A 19130-nucleotide genomic window follows, 5' to 3' on the forward strand; every position below is an offset into this window, starting at 1 on the left:
CAAAGCAGTGTGTGCTGGGCAGAGGAGAAGAGCTGCAGCTGCTGCTGTCACTTAAGGGGAGGGGGCCCGGGGCCCCCACTGGGCCCTCCCATCAGACTTTGGCCTGGGTAATTTGTACCCCCTACCCCTTTCTCTCGGCACCCCTGATAATACCACACAGTAATACCCCCTACACATGACACACATTATTAATGTCCTTATAACCATAATGCCCCTTACACATTATGCCAACCTTTATTAATGCCCTTCATACACATAATGGCCCTTACACATATGTCGCACATTATTAATGCCCTTATACACATGACACACATAATGCCCATTACACATATGTTGCACATTATTAATGCCCTTATACACATGACACACATAATGCCTGTTACACATATGTCGCACATTAATAATGCGTGTATACATGACACACATAATGCCCCTGACACATATGCCGAACACTATTGCACAACCAACCCACCCGCAGACAGCACTCGCACAGCCGCTAACACTGTGACCTCTGCCTCGGCTTGGATACAGATGTTTCCTCATACATCTTGACTCAATAGGCCATGCAGCTCCTGGCCAGTTCTGCTAATGTTCGGTGCCTTTTTTGCTGAAAATTCGTCTTATTTGCATTGTTATGACCAGCACACACAAGGAGCTTCCGAAGATTAAAATGATATGCAGCATGCCTATATTCTGTGTGCGACTGTGGCTGTACCTGCATACAGAATGCTATATTACTGTGATTTCCACTCTTTCATATGCAGATACAGTCTCACTCACACACAGAATATAGGCATGCTGCATATCATTTTAATCAGCAGAAGCTGCTGATGCCCCTAGGCATTCCAAATGCCCTAGGCAATTGCCTAGTTTGCCTATGCCTAAGGCCGGCCCTGCTCTATCCCCCTCCTTCTCTCTCTCCCTCCTTCTCCCTCTCTCCCCCTCCTTCTCTCTCTCTCTCCCTCCTTCTCTCTCTCTCTCCCTCCTTCTCCTTCTCTCTCTCTCTCTCTCCCCCTCCTCACTCTCTCTCCCTCCTTCTCTCTCTCTTTCCCTGTCTCTCTCTCTCTCTCCCCCTCCTTCTCTCTCTCTCCCCCTCGTTCTCTCTCTCCCTCCTTCTCTCTCTCCCTCCTTCTCCCCCCCCTCTCTCCCCCTCCTTCTCTCTCTCTCTCCCTCCCCTCTCTCTCTCCCTCCTTCTCTCTCTCCCCCTCCCTCCCTCTCTCCTTCTCTCTCTCTCTCTCTCCCTCCTCTCTCCCCCTCCTTCTCTCTCTCTCTCTCTCACTCCCTCCCTCCCTCCCTCCTTCTCTCTCCCTCCCTCCTTCTCTCTCTCCCCCTCCCTCTCTCCCTCCTTCTCTCTCTCCCCCTCCCTCTCTCCCTCCTTCTCTCTCTCTCTCTCCCTCCCTCCTTCTCTCTCCCTCCCTCCTTCTCTCTCCCCCCCCCCCTCCCTTTCTCACTTATCTGTCTGCTTATTGTACTGTTAGAGTATACTGGCATTTGCCAAGTAAGTACAGTAATGCAGCCAACAATGTTGTACCTAGGGGAAACCTGACAAGTAAATCTAGCACTGACCCTATGTGTCCCCTATATGTCTGGGACTGCCTCCAATATTGGTGGTCCTACAAATCTTCTAGTGTGTATGGGTCCTTACTCCTCGCTGCTGCCCTAATTGAGGACCTTTATGTTTTACATGTTGCACAACACAAATCACTGTCTGGACTCACACACAACATCTGACTGACAAATGCATCCCAGCGGCCATTTCCCGTAATAATCAGCAAATGAGGACGGATTGGGAAGTGATTAGGATGGATTGATTGCGCTTGGAGGTGAAGTACAATGGAAGGGAGTGAGGTTTGGCAGGGAAAGGATACAATGCAATGTGTGAGACATGCGTGCCAGGAAAACAGAAGATGCTGCGTCAAAATTAAAATAAGAAAAGAACGAGAATTAAACGTTGAGCTCGTGATTAAGGTGAAAATGCTGAAAAGTGATAAAAAAATTATTATCCTTTCACAGGTCGTTCACACGATTTCTGCTTTGGGGCATTTATAGAACGCGACTGAGAGCGTAACAATACAGATGCCAGCCAAAGGCCGGAGCGTAACCCTGTCACATCTGTGTGATACCACTGACCCACTGCCTGGAGGTGGCTTCAGGCGCTGATGGCACCAGGATGAAGCTTTATCAGACAATAGCAGAGAGGAAATAACACTGATATACTGTGTGACAAACCCAACTACTGGAACATATTACAGGAAAATAATTGAAATTTGAAAAATTGGTCTCAGCGCTCACTGCGGTGGGTTCGTTATGCCGCTGGTGACTCACTAAGCCTAAAATCACTTAGAAATAATCTTACAAATATTGGAAACTTTTAAAAAAATGTGTTTATATAAAGCCGCAGTTAACACAAAATTACTTGTTTAAGTAATAATTTTTCCAGCAACGACGCACATCAAAGCTGGTACATATGAAATGTATACAACTGATAGTTCATAAGCTGGCCATACACTAATGCGATGTGGACGGTGTCTAAGTCGATAGTCATGGTCGACATGCACTAGGTCTGGGGTAGCCAACCCTAGTCCTCGAGAGCTACCAACAGTGCATGTTTTGCAGGTCTCCTCACAGAGGCCCTTATTCTGATCGGTGCGGCCGGATCCGATTATGCGGCCAGGACCGTGCGTGCGAAACCCCGCCTTCCATACGGATCGCCAACTCCGTCCGTACGCGGTAAGAAGCTGGCCGAACGGACCGCACGTGTATTTTTCACGGAATACGCCTCCTCCATCTAAGGGAACCTCCCGAATGCAGGACCGAGTGCTCCACCAGCTCCCGCAACCTCAGACCACACGGACATTTTTCCGTGCAAAAGCAGGGATCTGGGCGGGCAGCTGACATCCGGCGATGTCATATGTCCGCCCCCTACACGTGCGTCACGGCCGCATTACCATACGTACGCCCAGCGTTTGCATGGGAACGCCCATGAAACGCGGGGCGTATGCATATGGTAATGAGCCCAAATAGCCCTTCACGCCCCTCTCCACCCCCTGTTCACATATCATGCGGGATTTGGCCGTACGCCCCGCTCGCACATGCGCAGAGACGCCTCTGCACATGCGCAGACACAAAACATCGGCGGGCCGAATGCACGCGGATATATCCGCACCGACCAGAATAAGGGCCAGAATCGCAAGAGAGCTAATTAGCTCCATCTGTGTATCTTTTTAAATATGTCAGTGATTAATGAGTGCAGCTGTGCAGCAGCTAGGTTGTCTGGAAAATGTGAACTGTTGGTAGCTCTCGAGGGCTAGGGTTGGCTACCACTGCACTAGGTCAACATTGACAAAAAAGTCAACATTTACTTGGTCGAAATTCAAAAAAAAAGTAATCGCAAGCAAAAAGTCAACATGCCCTTTTTTTTTTGGCCTTTGTCATGCCTTTGTCATGCTTAACAATCAAGGTGGACGACAATTGGGAAGCCAACCATGCGAGGGTATGTGCTACACTAATTGAGGGTCCACGTCAACAAATGTCGACATCGATACCAAAAACTTAAAAACTCATGTCAACCTTTTTATATTTCTACCTTTATACTATCAATCTTTTGCTTGTGTCTGCATTTGTCAAAATCAGCCGTTTTCATGTTGCACCTCCACTGCGCTGCACTCAGTATGCTGAACAAAGCAGGTCATGGAGCGCAGTTTTATTCAACCCAGGACGCCGGCGGCCAACTAAAATGCTGCACCGGCTTTTGAGCCAATCAGAACTTGCGTACCGACAGCCAATCAGAGCAGCTGACGGTACACGAGCTCTGATTGGCTCACCAGCCAATGCTGCATTTTAATTGGCCGCTGACATCCTGGGTAGGAGGAGTAGGAGCAGAAGAGGAGATGGGGGAGCAGGAGCCGGGTTACGGTAAGTCAAGTGAGGAGGGGGGGCCCCGGACTGGAAATGAGTCCCGGGCCCCAAAATTCCTGATGGAAGCCCTGTGTCACACTATTGCCATGTCGACCTTGTGCCTTCCAACGTATTGACTGTTGACCTAGACACTGCCCCCCCTTTGACCCACACCTGGTAAATAGTGATTGTGCAAACAAATGTTATGTCCATGCATTAATATCACTGCAATCGGTGTTGTAATGCTGGCGGCTGTAGAGCAGAGTATTTTACCATCCTGTCTCTAAAAAGGTAGGATATCTCATCTCCCTCCTAGTTCTAAATCCAAATGCCGACACAGCCCATGTTGGCCAGCTGCAGCACAAGGGCACTTGGCACAGCGTGAAGGAACAGGCTGCAGCTCACTAGAGAGAAACAGCAGCGCCAGAGGGATCCAAGACAATTCAGAGTTCAGTACGTACAGTATAATGCACTCGCTGTGTAATGTGCTATAGGTGTGCTCACTGAGTGTAACACAACTAATGATGCACATTTATACCAGATGTTACCATTTACTATCAATCAGCATTTATTTCCCCCTCTTTAAGATGACCTCTAAAGAGATATGACGAGGACATAGCTGTATAATATTTCTCTTGATGGGGACAAACATTATGTTATCATCAAAGTGGCCCCTGATGCTGATGTTCAGTGAACGCGGCTGCCTACGATGAGCAGCCCGCAAAAAAAGGCACTGCCGCAGCAACCGAGAAGTTAAAGAAAATCGATTTGGCAGAAGCCATGATGATGAGGGGGCTTCAAGCACCGTCCACACAGTAAAAAAAAATTCACTCAGTTAACGTCGGGCAAATCATTTTTTTGGGGAATGTATTCTCTGTATTTTGATATGTAGCTAAATGTCAGCTATCGATATGAATTTCATAATGAGAAGAAGTTTTTTAAAAGCTTGCAAAGAGATAAAGCGGAGAGAGATACATTTCCAGCCAATCAGCTTCTAACTGGCATGTTACAGGCTGGGTTTGAAAAATTACAGGAGCTTAGTTGGTACTTTATCTCTCTCCAAGTTTTTTTTTCAAATCTCCCCCTTAGAGAGGCCTTTTGTCTTTATTTATGCCAGGAGCGATTTTCATGTCTGTTGCCTAGCAACTATGTAGTCATTTCACAGGGGCCAATGGGCGCCACCTGTCGTTGGGCAGTCAGGACGACGGTATGTCACTGTGTCTCTGGTTGCCTAGCAAAACCGGAAACTTGTGCGGTGCTGCAGATGTATTTATTTCTTTAATTTGTGCCCTGACACCTTATTCTGATTCCTGATTGGTGAGCGGATCTAATTTTTTGCAGCCTGGTCACAAACTCCCTGCCAGTTATAGTTTGCGTCTACACAATGTTACTGGTCACTGTCCAGGAATCTGTACCTGCTGCTGATCCCGTGGATACGCAGCCTGACTGTCATTCTGCCAGTATGCTACACTCCTCCTGTCCTGTCTGTATTATGTGCTGTTCCAACAGGGAATTCTCCATCTGCCTGCTCTAAAGATCCTGTGTTGCCACCTGCACCGTATCATTCTCTGTTGCTGCTGCGCTCCTAATTCCTGCTATCATACCAACCCATGACCTTCATATCTTACCTCATCACTACTCCTGCATTCTTCTGTTGATTATATAAACTGCTACTGTTTAGAGCATAAGACATGGCGACATCCCAAGTACCGGTGAACACATAAAGTTCTATGGGAACAGGAGGGGCTGTTAAAGGCTAGAAGGCCTCTTGTGTGTGGATCTAGCAGTCTTATTCAAACATACAGGAGTTCCTATCTATAAGTTTAAAAAGGTATATATTTATTACACTATATTATTTTTTTTTTTTTCAATGTAGTTACTCCAAGTACTGCACCAGTGCCCACTATCACCCTGACCGGGTATGTAAATATTTGTGACTGAACCTGCTTCTTATTCCAACATTGGAGGAGGACATTCCACTTGTTTAAACTGGATCCAAGGGACCTTATCTAGACACTTATCATCTCTGGGAAGAATGCCACATCTCTAAAACCGGAATTAATACAGGTGCCCCCTCTTTTTAAAGTGGAGCTGCAAAATTCCTCCACCCTACAGAGGAGCATCTTGGAACGGACACTACCTCCATCCACATGCTGTGGATAAAGGGTGACTTTAAATAAGAGCATACGCACACCTTTATACAGTCCTAATTACCTTGCTTTACTAATGGAATTTGTAATTGTTTGTTTTTATTGTATTAATTAAACTTATCATTATTATTCCCATTAAGCTCAGGCATATTCCTCCCTATGTGTACTTATTTCAACAATAAAGCTGTCCAGCTTCTGTGGGCTACATGCAAAAGCAGCCGTTATTTATCCTGCATGGAACCTCTAAAGTTCAAATAATCTTGCTAAAGTTTAATACCTCAATCTTTTTCTATGTAACGACAGTATTAGGACATATAGATAAAATTACCATTAGGACAACTTCATATCTCCTCGGTGAGGACCGCGTCTAACATCTGACAGCTCCATTTAAAAAAAAAAAAAAAAAAAAGACTCCAACCATTTAGAAGACTCTGAGTCTATTCTCAGCTCTTTTACAGCAATTTCTTATTCTAGCGATGCTGTTTAATATGAAGCACTTTTTCCGATGATTTCAATCTACATAATGCTTCACTTTCCAAATCTGCAGGCAGCGGGTGTAGTACATGAAATGCAGATGAGGGTATAGAGTTTCTCAAATTGCGGTTTTATGTTTAATTGCTTTTCACAATCTGAGAAACTAACTACTCAGCGGGAATGAATATAGGTGGTAAATACAAAATAATAATAATATGTAAGCTTTTACCATACTGTAGCTAGATATCTTACCTAGGTATTGTATTGTGCATATCTCCCATCGTGACCCATATCAGGAGGGACAGATCTCTCCGGCACTTCCCTCTTAATATATGATTGGCATCGTGTTGAACTATTTCATTGATTATAAAGGAATTTTAACACAGGTGATGGCAATTATCACTCAAGAAGGAAGTTCAGGTAGAGAGCTTTTTGTCATTCCTAGAATAGGTCGTGTTGGAATGTATGGATTGTAGGATCCCTTGTGAGATCGCTGTGCTCACCACACTGCGGGTACGGACCCCCACGAGGGAGAATAGCCAGTGGCCGTCGGGAACCCGTCTGTCGGTGTTTTAAAGTCGGGATCCCAACGTCGGTTAAATGACTGTCGGGATCCCGACTGTCGGGACCCCATCCGGCACCCCGTCCTGGGTGGTGAAGAAGGAAAAACTGTGAACCCTCGGTCATTTACAGCTAGCGTGGCCAATACCGGGATCGGGATCAGCGGGATCCCGGGATTTTGCCCCCAAAATGACGGGATTTCGGAATTAGACTGCGCATGTGCAGTCTAATATTGGCCAGCATCTGAGCTCAGAAGCTCAGATGGGCCGGGCATTTCAGATGCTCAGATGGGCCGGGCAGCTCAGATGCTCAGATGGGCCGGGCAGCTCAGATGCTCAGATGGGCCGGGCAGCTCAGATGGGCCGGGCAGCTCAGATGCTCAGATGGGCCGGGCAGCTCAGATGCTCAGATGGGCCGGGCATTTCAGATGCTCAGATGGGCCGGGCAGCTCAGATGCTCAGATGGGCCGGGCAGCTCAGATGCTCAGATGGGCCGGGCAGCTCAGATGGGCCGGGCAGCTCAGATGCTCAGATGGGCCGGGCAGCTCAGATGCTCAGAGGCTGTCCGGCTTCCCCCGTACCTGGCAGTGCGACTCTGCATAGCGTGACAATGTCAGAATTCACGCTGCGCAGACCACTTGAGACTCCTAGATCCTGGGAGTGCTCCCCGTCCGCCGCACCATTCGTCTCCCGGAAAAAACACCCCAGCCACCCGGCAGCATCAGCCCGCCCAACCACCCAGCTCCCAGCAGCAACAGATCGCCTCACCACCCACCCGGCTCCCAGAAGCAACAGACCGCCCCCACCGGCTCCCAGCAGCAACAGACCGCCCAACCACCCACCCGGCTTACCTGTGAAGTAATGCGCGTCCCCTCGCTGCGCTCGCCACACTATATAAAATACTATATAAAATAGTGCGGGTATCAAAAGGTCGGAGGACGCGTACCGCCCCCCCTCGCGGGCTCGCTGCGCTCGCCACTCTTCGTGGGGTGGCGTTGACAATAGAGGGCCATTTCACCCATCGGGGGGGGGGGGTTGCTATGTAAATGGGGGGTTTGGGGGCTTTTACATTGAAATCAATGTAAAATTGGGGTCTCAGGGAACATTTTACATTGATTCCAATGTAAAAATCGGCGCGATTTTTGCGGCCCCGATCAATACAATTAAAATCTGTGGCGCCGTGCTAGGAAACAAGTAGTTTTTTTTTTTCAATCCCAGGATTGGATTGAAAAAATGCCCCAGGATTGGCTTCTCTATTTACAGCTCTCTCCACAATCCTATCTCTACTCTGGTCTGGAAACTCTGTCAGTAGCTCATGAAACCACCTGACATACCTGTGTCTCTGCCTGCACTGCCTAGTGTCCTCCTCACATTCTGACTGCCTGCTTCTGCTGCTGCATAAGAGGGACAGCTAGTGATGTCAGCTCACTCCGACCAGTGGGGCCCATTGACAAAGGGGGGCCAAGGGTACAGAATGCCCTGGCTATGGCTTTTTTTTTTTGTTACTTTTTATTAGTTTTTTTAAGACACTACAGAACAGTAATGTGGTTCCGCAAGAAAGGAATAACCACATTTCAATCATCATACATAATGCATCAATCGTGGATATTGACCATAAATCTTGAGTATCCTTATTATCGTTACTTGCAGAAATCAGTTATATTCACGGGATTCTCAGAAACACTGTTTAAAGCGAAAATATTCCCTGGCTATGGCTTCATCTGGCTCTGGTAGATCTGGTGACATTGTTAATGTCAATACGACAAATGTATTCATGGAAATCCCATTGACAATTGTAAATTGACAGATTAATTAGATATTTTATACGTTTTACCTCTTATATCAGTGGTTCCAAAACAGCCCCCCTAGGGAAATTCCCCATCAGTGTGGGAACCACTACACTATGGGGGTAATTCAACACTTCTCAGTAAGCAGCGGTCATTCCCTGTATCCTATATAATAAAAGTCTAGTGCAGCTCCTCACCTCTATTTTCTGTTGAAGTTTGTAAAAAAACAAAAAAAAAGCCTTTGAAACTTTCGCAATTTAATTGTGACGCGTTGTTCCGAGGCGGTGTTGTATCTAACATGGGAAATATTGCGACCTTAAACTTCTGATAGCAAATTGTCACGTATTTTCTGCTTGGCGAGATAAATTGTGAAACGCACACAAGATCAATTAGAGGGTCACCGCGGTGCTTAGTCACCCCGCATGCACCGTCTCTACTCTACAAGAGGATGCATTCATCAAACACATCACATTTAATGGCTTGTGTCACCGCTTTGGCTGCCTCATTTATTTGCCTTATGTTTGGTGTCTAGTTTTATGAACCATGTGTCCAAAATAACCCGAAATACTCGTCTCTCTCTCTCTGGGCCCTTTCACAACATTGGCGGATTGTCTGGGTACTGTGTTTGTTCATGATTGCACTGTTATTGCTGTACAACGTTTGCTTTGAAATATAGTTGTAGTTTTTTTTGTTTGTTTTTTTACATTCAAACTTGGTAAAACTTTGGACCTTATTCCGGTCCGTTCGCTCGATGCAAGCTCGATGCTTTTTGTAGTGCGCATGCGCATTTCTCTTCATGCGCATACGCCGGGTGTGTGCGGCCACTGCAAACAGGATGTTCGCCGGGCGCACGCACAAAACACTGCGGGAGAGGGGGGCATGGAACTGCGGGTAGTAGCGCCCATGGGAATGTCCAGCGTTTTGTGGGCGTTCCCATGAAATTTCTTGGCATTCCATGGTAATCAGCCAGTGACGTCGGTAACGGGGGCGTGCAGCTGACATCACCAGATGCCCAGTTCCTGTCTGAGAGTCACTTAGAAATGCACCTTCCACATCATTCAATGGTCTGCAACCCAGGGGTCCGGGGGACTGGCAAGGCTGTATGTAGCAGCCTTGCGAGTCAACCAGAATAAGGACCTTTATGTTATATAGCTGTTAAATATTTTTATTCAGAAAAACCGCATAGTTTTATATATATATATATATATATATATATATATATATATATTCACACGGAATATATACGGAAGGACCAGCACTCAGATATTCAAGTCCAACGATATTTTATTCAGGGCATAAGAAAGAAATATACAAATACGGCCCGACAGCCTGAGCCCCTGAGGAAAACTGTGTTGTGCAGTTGAAACAGCTGTCGGGCCGTATTTGTATATTTCTTTCTTATGCCCTGAATAAAATATTGTTGGATTTGAATATCTGAGTGCTGGTCCTTCAGACTATTTCTACTAGAGGGTGAGTGTGAATATCTTTACAATTATGGACTGTACACCTACAAACGATGCCTACTATTCATTACATAATAACCGAGTGCGCTCTTCCATGACATCATTATTATTCGCTGTAAGCCATTGAATGATTTTCCTTGGGACAATTGTTCACACTACCTTCTATTGATTTTATATTCGAAAATGTTTTATATATACATATAGACAATATATAGACAACTTCACATTGACAGACTCGCCTGTCTATATTCTACTAGATAAAGACCCGTCAAAATGACGGCTTCTGCAATGTACTTTCACTTCGAGCGGTGACAGTTTTTAGGCCACAAACTCTCCACCCTACCCCCAGTCCCTATCTGCTCCTACCTCCAATCTCTCTCTTCACAGCTCCGTCTCTCCATAACTGCAAAAATTACTTCCGCTTTCCGTTATGACATCTTTTAGCACACAAAGGAGTAGTTAGCCTTTTATAGATAGTTTTTCACAAATGTTGTTATATACCGAATTCGGCCCAGTAACCGATGTCATACCTCCCAACTTTGCCATTACAGCAGGCGGGACGCTGCTGCCGCGCGCCGTAGGTGCGCCGAAATTTTCGGGGGCGTGGACTAATTTGGGGGCGTGGCCTATACTCGCTGCTCTCCCGCGAGGCCACGCCCCCATTTTGCCGCTATGGGGGCATGACCCAGAGGCTCTGTGAGCCTCTAGCCATGCCCCCAGCCCCCTGGCTGCGGGAATAGACGCTGTGCGCATGCGCACAGCGTTTATTCCCCGCTGCTTAGCAGCTGACAGGGGGGACTCCCAACAGCCCCCCCACACCGCGGGACACCTCCGTCCGCGGGTGGGACAGCGGGACAGGCCCTGACAATCGGGACTGTCCCGATAAAATCGGGACTGTTGGGAGGTATGCGATGTTACGGGTCTGTACTTGCGTATGGGCTACAAAATAAATGTGCAGACCCACTGCGCAATTGCCTTCGGCGAGTAGGGGAACACCCAAAGTTCTATGGCCATCCCAGTGAAAACGCTGGGTGTTCCCCTGGGTGGTGTGAGTTCGGCTGGCATGCCCCACCTCTGTATTCCATCCCAATGAAGCAGGGTTGCCGACCCTCCCGGAATTTCCGGGAGTCTCCCGAAAATCGGGTCCCCCTCCCGGCCCCCCGGAAGGGTGGGCAACCCTCCCAGATTCAGGGGGGACCCCCGCTGACCCCCGGATCGCGGCATTAAAATGCCGCAATCCTCGGGTCTCAGAGGAGGGGGCGGAGCTAAAATGACACAATCGCGTCATTTTAGCCCCACCCCCTCCACGGAGATCCCTGAATTCGCTGGTTTACCAGCATGGGGGCTACTGAAACTCTCCTCTCCGGGCTTCTCCCAGAGAGGAGAATAAGAAAGTCGGCAACCCTGCAATGAAGTAGTGAAGCATGAAGGGCGGGGGTGAGTCATATTCGGCATTGGAGGGAGTTACTTTACAAAAATAAGTTTCACTTGCCTCGGAAACGGCATTACGTCCCGCGGTGCAGAAAGGGCTTCTGCCAATTTATTGCTTACCAAAGCTATTTTGTTTCTCGCTGAAAATCTTAAACCCATGCTGATATGTTTATGAGAAAGGCTGGATGATTACGGGCGCAGCTACGGTGGAGTAAAGAAAGTCATTATATGTGTTGTTTAATGTTAAGCTGTCGCTGCATTTAGTTATTGAGCCGCCCGCGGTTCGCAGCGTGATAATTCTATGCCGTTTCTAAGCATTTGCTGGTTGTAGCAGTTTTCAAGCCTTGCAGAGTTCATTTAAGTGGCTGTACAGCATATGTAGGATCATTGCAGCAGAGAGGCAATACCGCCAAGGAAGGCGGCTGGGAGCAATGACAGCTGGGAAAGAGCCCGGGACATGGAGGCTGAGAGAGCCAGTTCTAGGAAGGAGACTAAGAGCAATGGTAGGTGGGAAGGAGCCTGGACAATGGAGGCTGGTAGGATCTGTCCTAGGAAGGAGGCTGGGAGCAATGACAGGTGAGAAAGAGCCCGGGACATGGAGGCTGAGAGGGTCTGTTCTAGGAAGGAGGCTGGGAGCAATGACAGGTGGGAAAGAGCCCGGGACATGGAGGCTGAGAGGGTCTGTTCTAGGAAGGAGGTTGGGAGCAATGACAGGTGGGAAAGAGCCTGGGACATGGAGGCTGAGAGAGCCTGTTCTAGGAAGGAGACTAAGAGCAATGGTAGGTGGGAAGGAGCCTGGACATGGAGGCTGAGAGGATCTGTCCTAGGATGGAGGCTGGGAGCAATGACAGGTGAGAAAGAGCCCGGCAAACGGAGGCTGAGAGAACCTGTCCTAGGAAGGAGGCTGGGAGCAATGGTAGGTGAGAAGGAGCCTGGAAACGGATTCTGAGAGGGTCCATATTAGGAAGAGGCTGGGAGAAATGACAGGTGAGAAGGAGCCCGGGACATGGAGGCTGAGAGGGCCCGTCCTCGGAAGGAGACTGGAAGCAATGACAGGGGAGAAGGAGCCTGGGACAAGGAGTCTGAAAGGGCCCATCCTAGGAAGGAGGCTGGGAGCAATGACAGGTGAGAAGGAGCCCAGTACATGGAAGCTGAGAGGGCCTGTCCTAGGAAGGAGGCTGGGAGCGATGACATGTGGTAAGGAGCCAGGTCACGGAGGCTGAGAGGGTCCATCCTAGGAAGGAGGCTGGGAGCAATGACAGGTGAGAAGGAGCCTGGAACATGGAGGCTGAGAGGACCTGTCCTAAGAAGAAGGGTGGGAGCAATGGTAGGTGAGAAGGAGCTTGGACACAGAGCCTGAGAGGGTCCGTATTAGGAAGAGTCTGGGAGCAATGACAGGTGAGGAGAAGCCCGGGACATGGAGGCTGAGAGGGCCCATCCTAGGAAGGAGGCTGGGAGCAATGACAGTGGAGAAGGAGCATGGGACAAGGAGGCGGAGAAGGCATCTGATAGGGTAATGTTGCTGTCAGTGAGTGCTATCAGTTTTTTTTGCACGGGGGAACAAAGTGTTGTGAGGGGAAGAAATTTGAACCTTGTTGTCTGTAGCCCTGGTGTTGCAGATTGGGCCGCCATAACAGTTGAAGCTTCGGGGCACCAAAAATATATGTCCGAGACTAATGTGCATGCGGCTAATTCACACTGCGCATGGCCAAATGCAGGTGTGTTGCAAGTTGCGCCCTTTTGGCAGCAAGTAAGAAGGGCGCTGCAATCCCATGTGCAGTAAATACGACTCCTTACCGGTTCTGACAACCATACTGTGCGGCCATAAGAAAATGAACTAACAACCGTCATAGTTGTGTGATGTCTGCATCTTCGCACAATCAGCTGTCCCGAGTCACCACCAATGGGCATCAGATTCCTGCAGCGGTGACATTTTCCTATCTAGCACAGCCACTGGATCGCAGCCGAAGTGACACTTTCTCTGAATCAGGCCCTGTGGTACTCAGACATTGGTGTAGTGACTTCTATAGCCCACGTCCACTGACTGACATATTAATGTAGGTTGTGTCTGTGAGGACCCTCGGATCTAAGTGGCGCCTTATGCCTCTCGCATAACACTCTGGTTTCTTCCGGTACCAAAGATCTCACAGGAATACACAATAGCAAAGGTACAGAAGTATTACCTTTATTTTACACACAGGTTACACATGTAAAATCAGTAATTACAGGCTATATACAATATATACAGAAAGGCCGTCAGTATTAGTCACGTTGGCAGAACCTTACCACATTACCCGTCAGGTAAGCTTCAGGTGGGCATGCGGGCAGGACACGCCAGTCCACAACGCCCAGCTCAGACTCTCACTCACATCTCTCTCTCCTCTCTCTGCGAATGCCCCAATTTACATCTCAGGGCACCCCTCTCCCCCTCCCTCAGGAATTATTAACTCTTCCAATGCTGATGCAGTTGTATATCAATGTAACAGGGTCTCCTATTACCCGTCCAGGGGCTGATTAAATCTCCCACTTCATCTTGCTTTGAAGCTTGTAGTTTTAGGCCTGTGTCAATAACTGTATCCCGCACCAGTGACTAGGTGAGGGGATTCACACCTTTGTGTGGGCACATCTCTTCTCTGGGTACTGATCAATAGAACTGAGTTTGGGATTCTCTAACCTTAGTGTCTTGGTATTTGGGGGGTGTAAATGTCAGATAGAGAGCCTGGGTTGGCCATCACCTAATTTGGCTTTACAAAATTAAAATAGGTGGGAAGGCGCTCTCGACCAGCGGTCATTTTGAGGTACAGGTCATCGCTGTGCGCTATTGCCCCCCTTTGACAGGAAGGCTGGTGAGTCCTGCCTCCGCGGGGGGACATTGGCCACTTCCTGGAAGTGACCTTGCCATGCCATAGATGGGGCGGTGAGATTGTCACAGCGCCCAGGTTATAAGTTGGGGCGTTATAGTCGCTGCCATGATTAAACTTTTTGACCGGAACTGGTTTTCAAGCACTTTCCTGGCCCTCCCTTTACATTTACCTTTACAGAAATATCCATGACCTTTTAACTTATGCAGTTGTTGTCCGTGTCGTTATTTTTAGTATACGATGTGTCAGAGTGATTTATTTCTAGGGATATAGAGTTAAGTTAAGGTTAAATGTCAATCATTATAATTTAATAGGCCCCTTAATATAACATGAGGGACTATTTCCCCCTAGTGGCACACATCACCAACATAGTGGAATAACCAATTTGGATTATTCCGTATAACATCTTATTATTGTCCACCCGGAAGTCCGGTTATGTCCTCTGCATACAGTAGTATGAAGGGATGCGGTCAATTTACCTACAATCAAAATCCAGACGGTCAAAATACTGACAACCATTGACCGACGGTCAAAATACTGACAAGGTCAAAATGCCGATAAGGTCAAAATACCAAAAAAATTTTTTCATTGTACATAGTTTACCATCCAAGTGGACATGGAGGGGGAATATAATATAGCGAGGCACCTTGCCCAAAGCACGGGGTTCATGTCGACCTATGTCAACATATAGACCCCAAAAAATATGAAAAACGTGTGTCTAATTTTTGACCTGTCTATATTTTAGATGTAGGTATGTTCACCATGTTGGTATATTGACCTTGTTGGTATTTTGACCGTCGCCAATTGCTGTCAGTATTTTGACCATCGGGATTCTGATTGTAGCTAAATCATACCGAACCCAGTATGGGGTATACAGCTCCGATTTAGTGCGTTGTAAGTGGTAATATCCTGTTATCTCCGGCATTCTGCAATTCCCTTGCTGAAATGCAGAAACAAACGGGAGAAAAATACGCCACGGAACGCTGGCAGGGGTCACGTTCTGCCACAGTGTCACAGGGCAGATGTTTACCAGGGAGGGTGAGGCTCATGTTGGCAAATCGATACTTTGCAATGCTTCAAAAAGTAATTTCAATGCAGAAGACAGTATCGAACCACGTCGTATAGGCCCCAATCAATAATTGTAATAGATTTCACATCATCTGTGCCTGTATAGTGTTTCTATGGCTTTGCAGAGCATGTTGCAACATTGATAGATGCAAGGAAACATCGCTGAATGCTGCATTCCACACTGTTATGGCTCCTGTCTGGCTTGTCCAGTAATGAACTATTTAGCACTTGTGGTTAATCTCCGTCTCTCTCTGTAATGACGAACTTGTCTTCCTCTAGTGACTTCTCAGTCTGCAGGATTTCTCATCTGCAGAGTCCCAGGTGCGCAGGACACTGCTGCTGCTGCTCGCTGGGTAACGCTCCAGGGACCGGAGAACGTCTGTCTTACCCGCTCTGTAAACCTGAACATGCAATTATAGTGGCAGCTGCTCCATGTAACTCTCCCTACGCTTCATTTTCACCATCCATAGAGATTCGCTGTACTTACGGTTTGATGTCCGCAGTAATCTTTGTCCCGTTCCGTCTTCGGGTATTGAACTGTTTACATAAATGTGTGTAAGACGTTATTATGTCCCTAGGGAGGAAAACATTTGCTGCTAGCTACTTTGTACACAACCAGACTTTTGCTGGTTGAAAAGTTCCAGGAATACAGGTACCATTAGGGATGGCTGTGGGCCATCAATGATTTATACTCATCGATGGTTTATGGTCAATATAGATTACTTTTGGGATCGATGGAGGGGAACCAGTTGCAACCAATAGCATAACCAAGCCCCGCCCCCACACTCTGATTGGCCCACAGCCCAGTTATTCAAAGAAAAGGGATGACCATCGGTAGCTAAAACCATCAATGGTCATCCATTGCCTACTATGATGGCCATTTGAAATATCTCCATTGATGGTTACTGTGCTGATGGCCATCCCTAGGTACCAGACATAAACCAGGGCTATGAACCGGGACTTAGCTACAGTTTAATTGGTTCAGGTGTACTCAGGGGTGGATCCAGAAGAACCTTCTTCTGCACCATCGATTGAGTCCCGCACCGGTGTCAGCCAATGGCCAGCTGGCAATTGGAGGAGTGCTGCAGTGAGAGCAGAAGGAGCCTAGAGCTGCTGCTCCGGCGGCCCACTGGTTGCCGGATGCTAGAGCTACAGCGGGTCCTAGTGCCGTCGGCTCTATCAAACCTGCGAAGGAAGCAGTAGGGATAGGCATTGGTGTGGTTGCCATCGGTGTGGCTGCCATTGATGGTGATATTATAAGTGGCCACCGATGGCAGCATACAATGTAATGGATTTCACCTATCGATGGTCATCCCTTTTGTTTGACTGACTGGCCCCTGGACCAGCAGTGTCCCGCAGTGGGGGGGTCGCAGTTGGAGTCCCCCCTACTCTGCGCTGCAGCGGTGAATAGACAATGTGGGCATGTGCTGCCTTCCACGCTGCACTCTGGAGGGTAAGTATTTTAAAAAATGGGTGCAGTGGGTGTGGGCCCCCTGGGACTCAGGGCCTGTGTGCACTGCGCACACTGCACCCATTATAAATATGCTACTGCGTATACTCATACACTGCGTGCTACGGTAGTTAGTGGCGGTAGCTAAGGGCCTGACAATAGTTCTCAGCTGTTGAATGTCTTCGCCGTGTTTTCCATTTGTTCTTATCAACCGAATTCCCATTAATGTTACAATTGTGCTTCAGGCTTTCATAAATCATTGCAGTTTTTAAATTGTGCTCTTCTGCTGATTTGCATTATTTCCTGTATGTCACTTTCTAACAAAGGCATGAAATTACATTCAGAACCGTCTCACTTTATTCTGTCTCCTCTGTAACGCCGCCAACTTCCACTTCCTGTTTAATTGTTGCCATTTAATATATTACAATCTAATGAAATGTAGCGGATTTTTAATAACCCCAAAAGTCAAAACAGAATTATAGACGTATTTAGTACTAAACATTAATATGTCATTATTATGTAATTACTGTAGATCTGCAGCGTTATTCTGTATAATCTGTATTATCAGCAGCAAATATACAGAAGAGATGCAAGAGATACAGGATTACTGTATATACTGTACATAGACACTAAACAATATTGTCAATGATTTCCATTGAACTCCCGGGCGCCTGATATAGGGGATTCCCCCTTGAACGATATCGTTAACAACATTTTTCAGTGTCGTTATCAGGTTCCAACTCCATACATGCAACCGCTGACAATATAGTCAAAATTGAGCTGCATCTACAGACAATGAGGGTACATCGTTAACGACCCAAGTGTAAACACTGGATGATATCCAACATTAGCAATATCGTTTGTAATATCGCTTAGTGTGTATGGGGCATTGCCAGTGGCAGCTCCTACCTCTTGCGGGGACCCCCTCCCCCTGTCACCGCCACCGCAACCTTATTCCCGTCCCCGGTGCCTGTCCTCCTATGATGACAGGCGACGGGACTGGCACATGTGCAGTACAAACATATGTACTGCCCGTGCGGCCAGCTTCTATGGCTAACTTCTATGGGCTCTGCTTCGACAGCAGCCCATAGAAGTAATCATGGTCCCGGCGCCTGTACAATATAAGTTACAGGCACCGGGACCAGCATGTGCGCAGTATGATATAGGTACTGGGCATGCGCATTTGCCGTTTTTGCCCGGCAGCCTGCAAGAAGGCGTCCCGGAGGGAGGGAACACCTCTCAATGGGACTGGCAGGTCGGACTTCCAATAGGAAGTCGCTGCCAGTCACAGTGAAGCCAGAGCAGTCTCACAGACTGCATCTGGCTTCACTACAGTGGCGGATTTTACCTGGGGGGGGGGGGGGGGCTGCATAGGTAAAAATCACCACTGGGCGTTACCTGTCCAAGGCTTAGTACATCTGCTGAGGATTTTGTATAATTCAGGGTCTAATTCTTGTTTGTTTGTAAAGCAAAAAATCAGTACTGTAACTTTGGGGCTGATTCAGGCTCGTCTGCTGCACTGTGAATTTGCAGCATGAGCAATTAACGGATGCGCACAGGATGCTGCCACCTGTACGAACGCAGCCAACCTTCATTGGCTGCTTGTAGGATGATTGACACCCTGCATCCATTTGGGGGAGGTAACGTAGTGTTTTGTGGGAATTCCCCGTCCATTGGGAGGGAGGAACGCTGATGTCCTCCTCCTCTTTACGGACTTTGCAGTGCACAGGGGCTGGGAGGGGGGGCACACTCGCAGCCCAGCATGAAGGTCTGAATCAGGCCCCTGTGCCAAATGTAATAGGGAGTGAGAAACAGAAAGTGAGAGATTTGGGCAAATTTTCCCATCTTTTAAAGCCCCCACTGAGTGATTCCTGTAATACTGGGGGGGGGGGGGGGGGGGGGGTCAGATAAGACTTGATTATATGTGTGTATCTGCTTTGTCTGCATTCTCCGCAGCTGTGCTGTCCTTTGCTTGTGTGACTCTATGTC

The sequence above is a fragment of the Crinia signifera genome, chromosome 7 (assembly GCF_055691185.1).
Source record: "Crinia signifera chromosome 7, ASM5569118v1, whole genome shotgun sequence".
Lineage (NCBI taxonomy): Eukaryota > Metazoa > Chordata > Amphibia > Anura > Myobatrachidae > Crinia > Crinia signifera.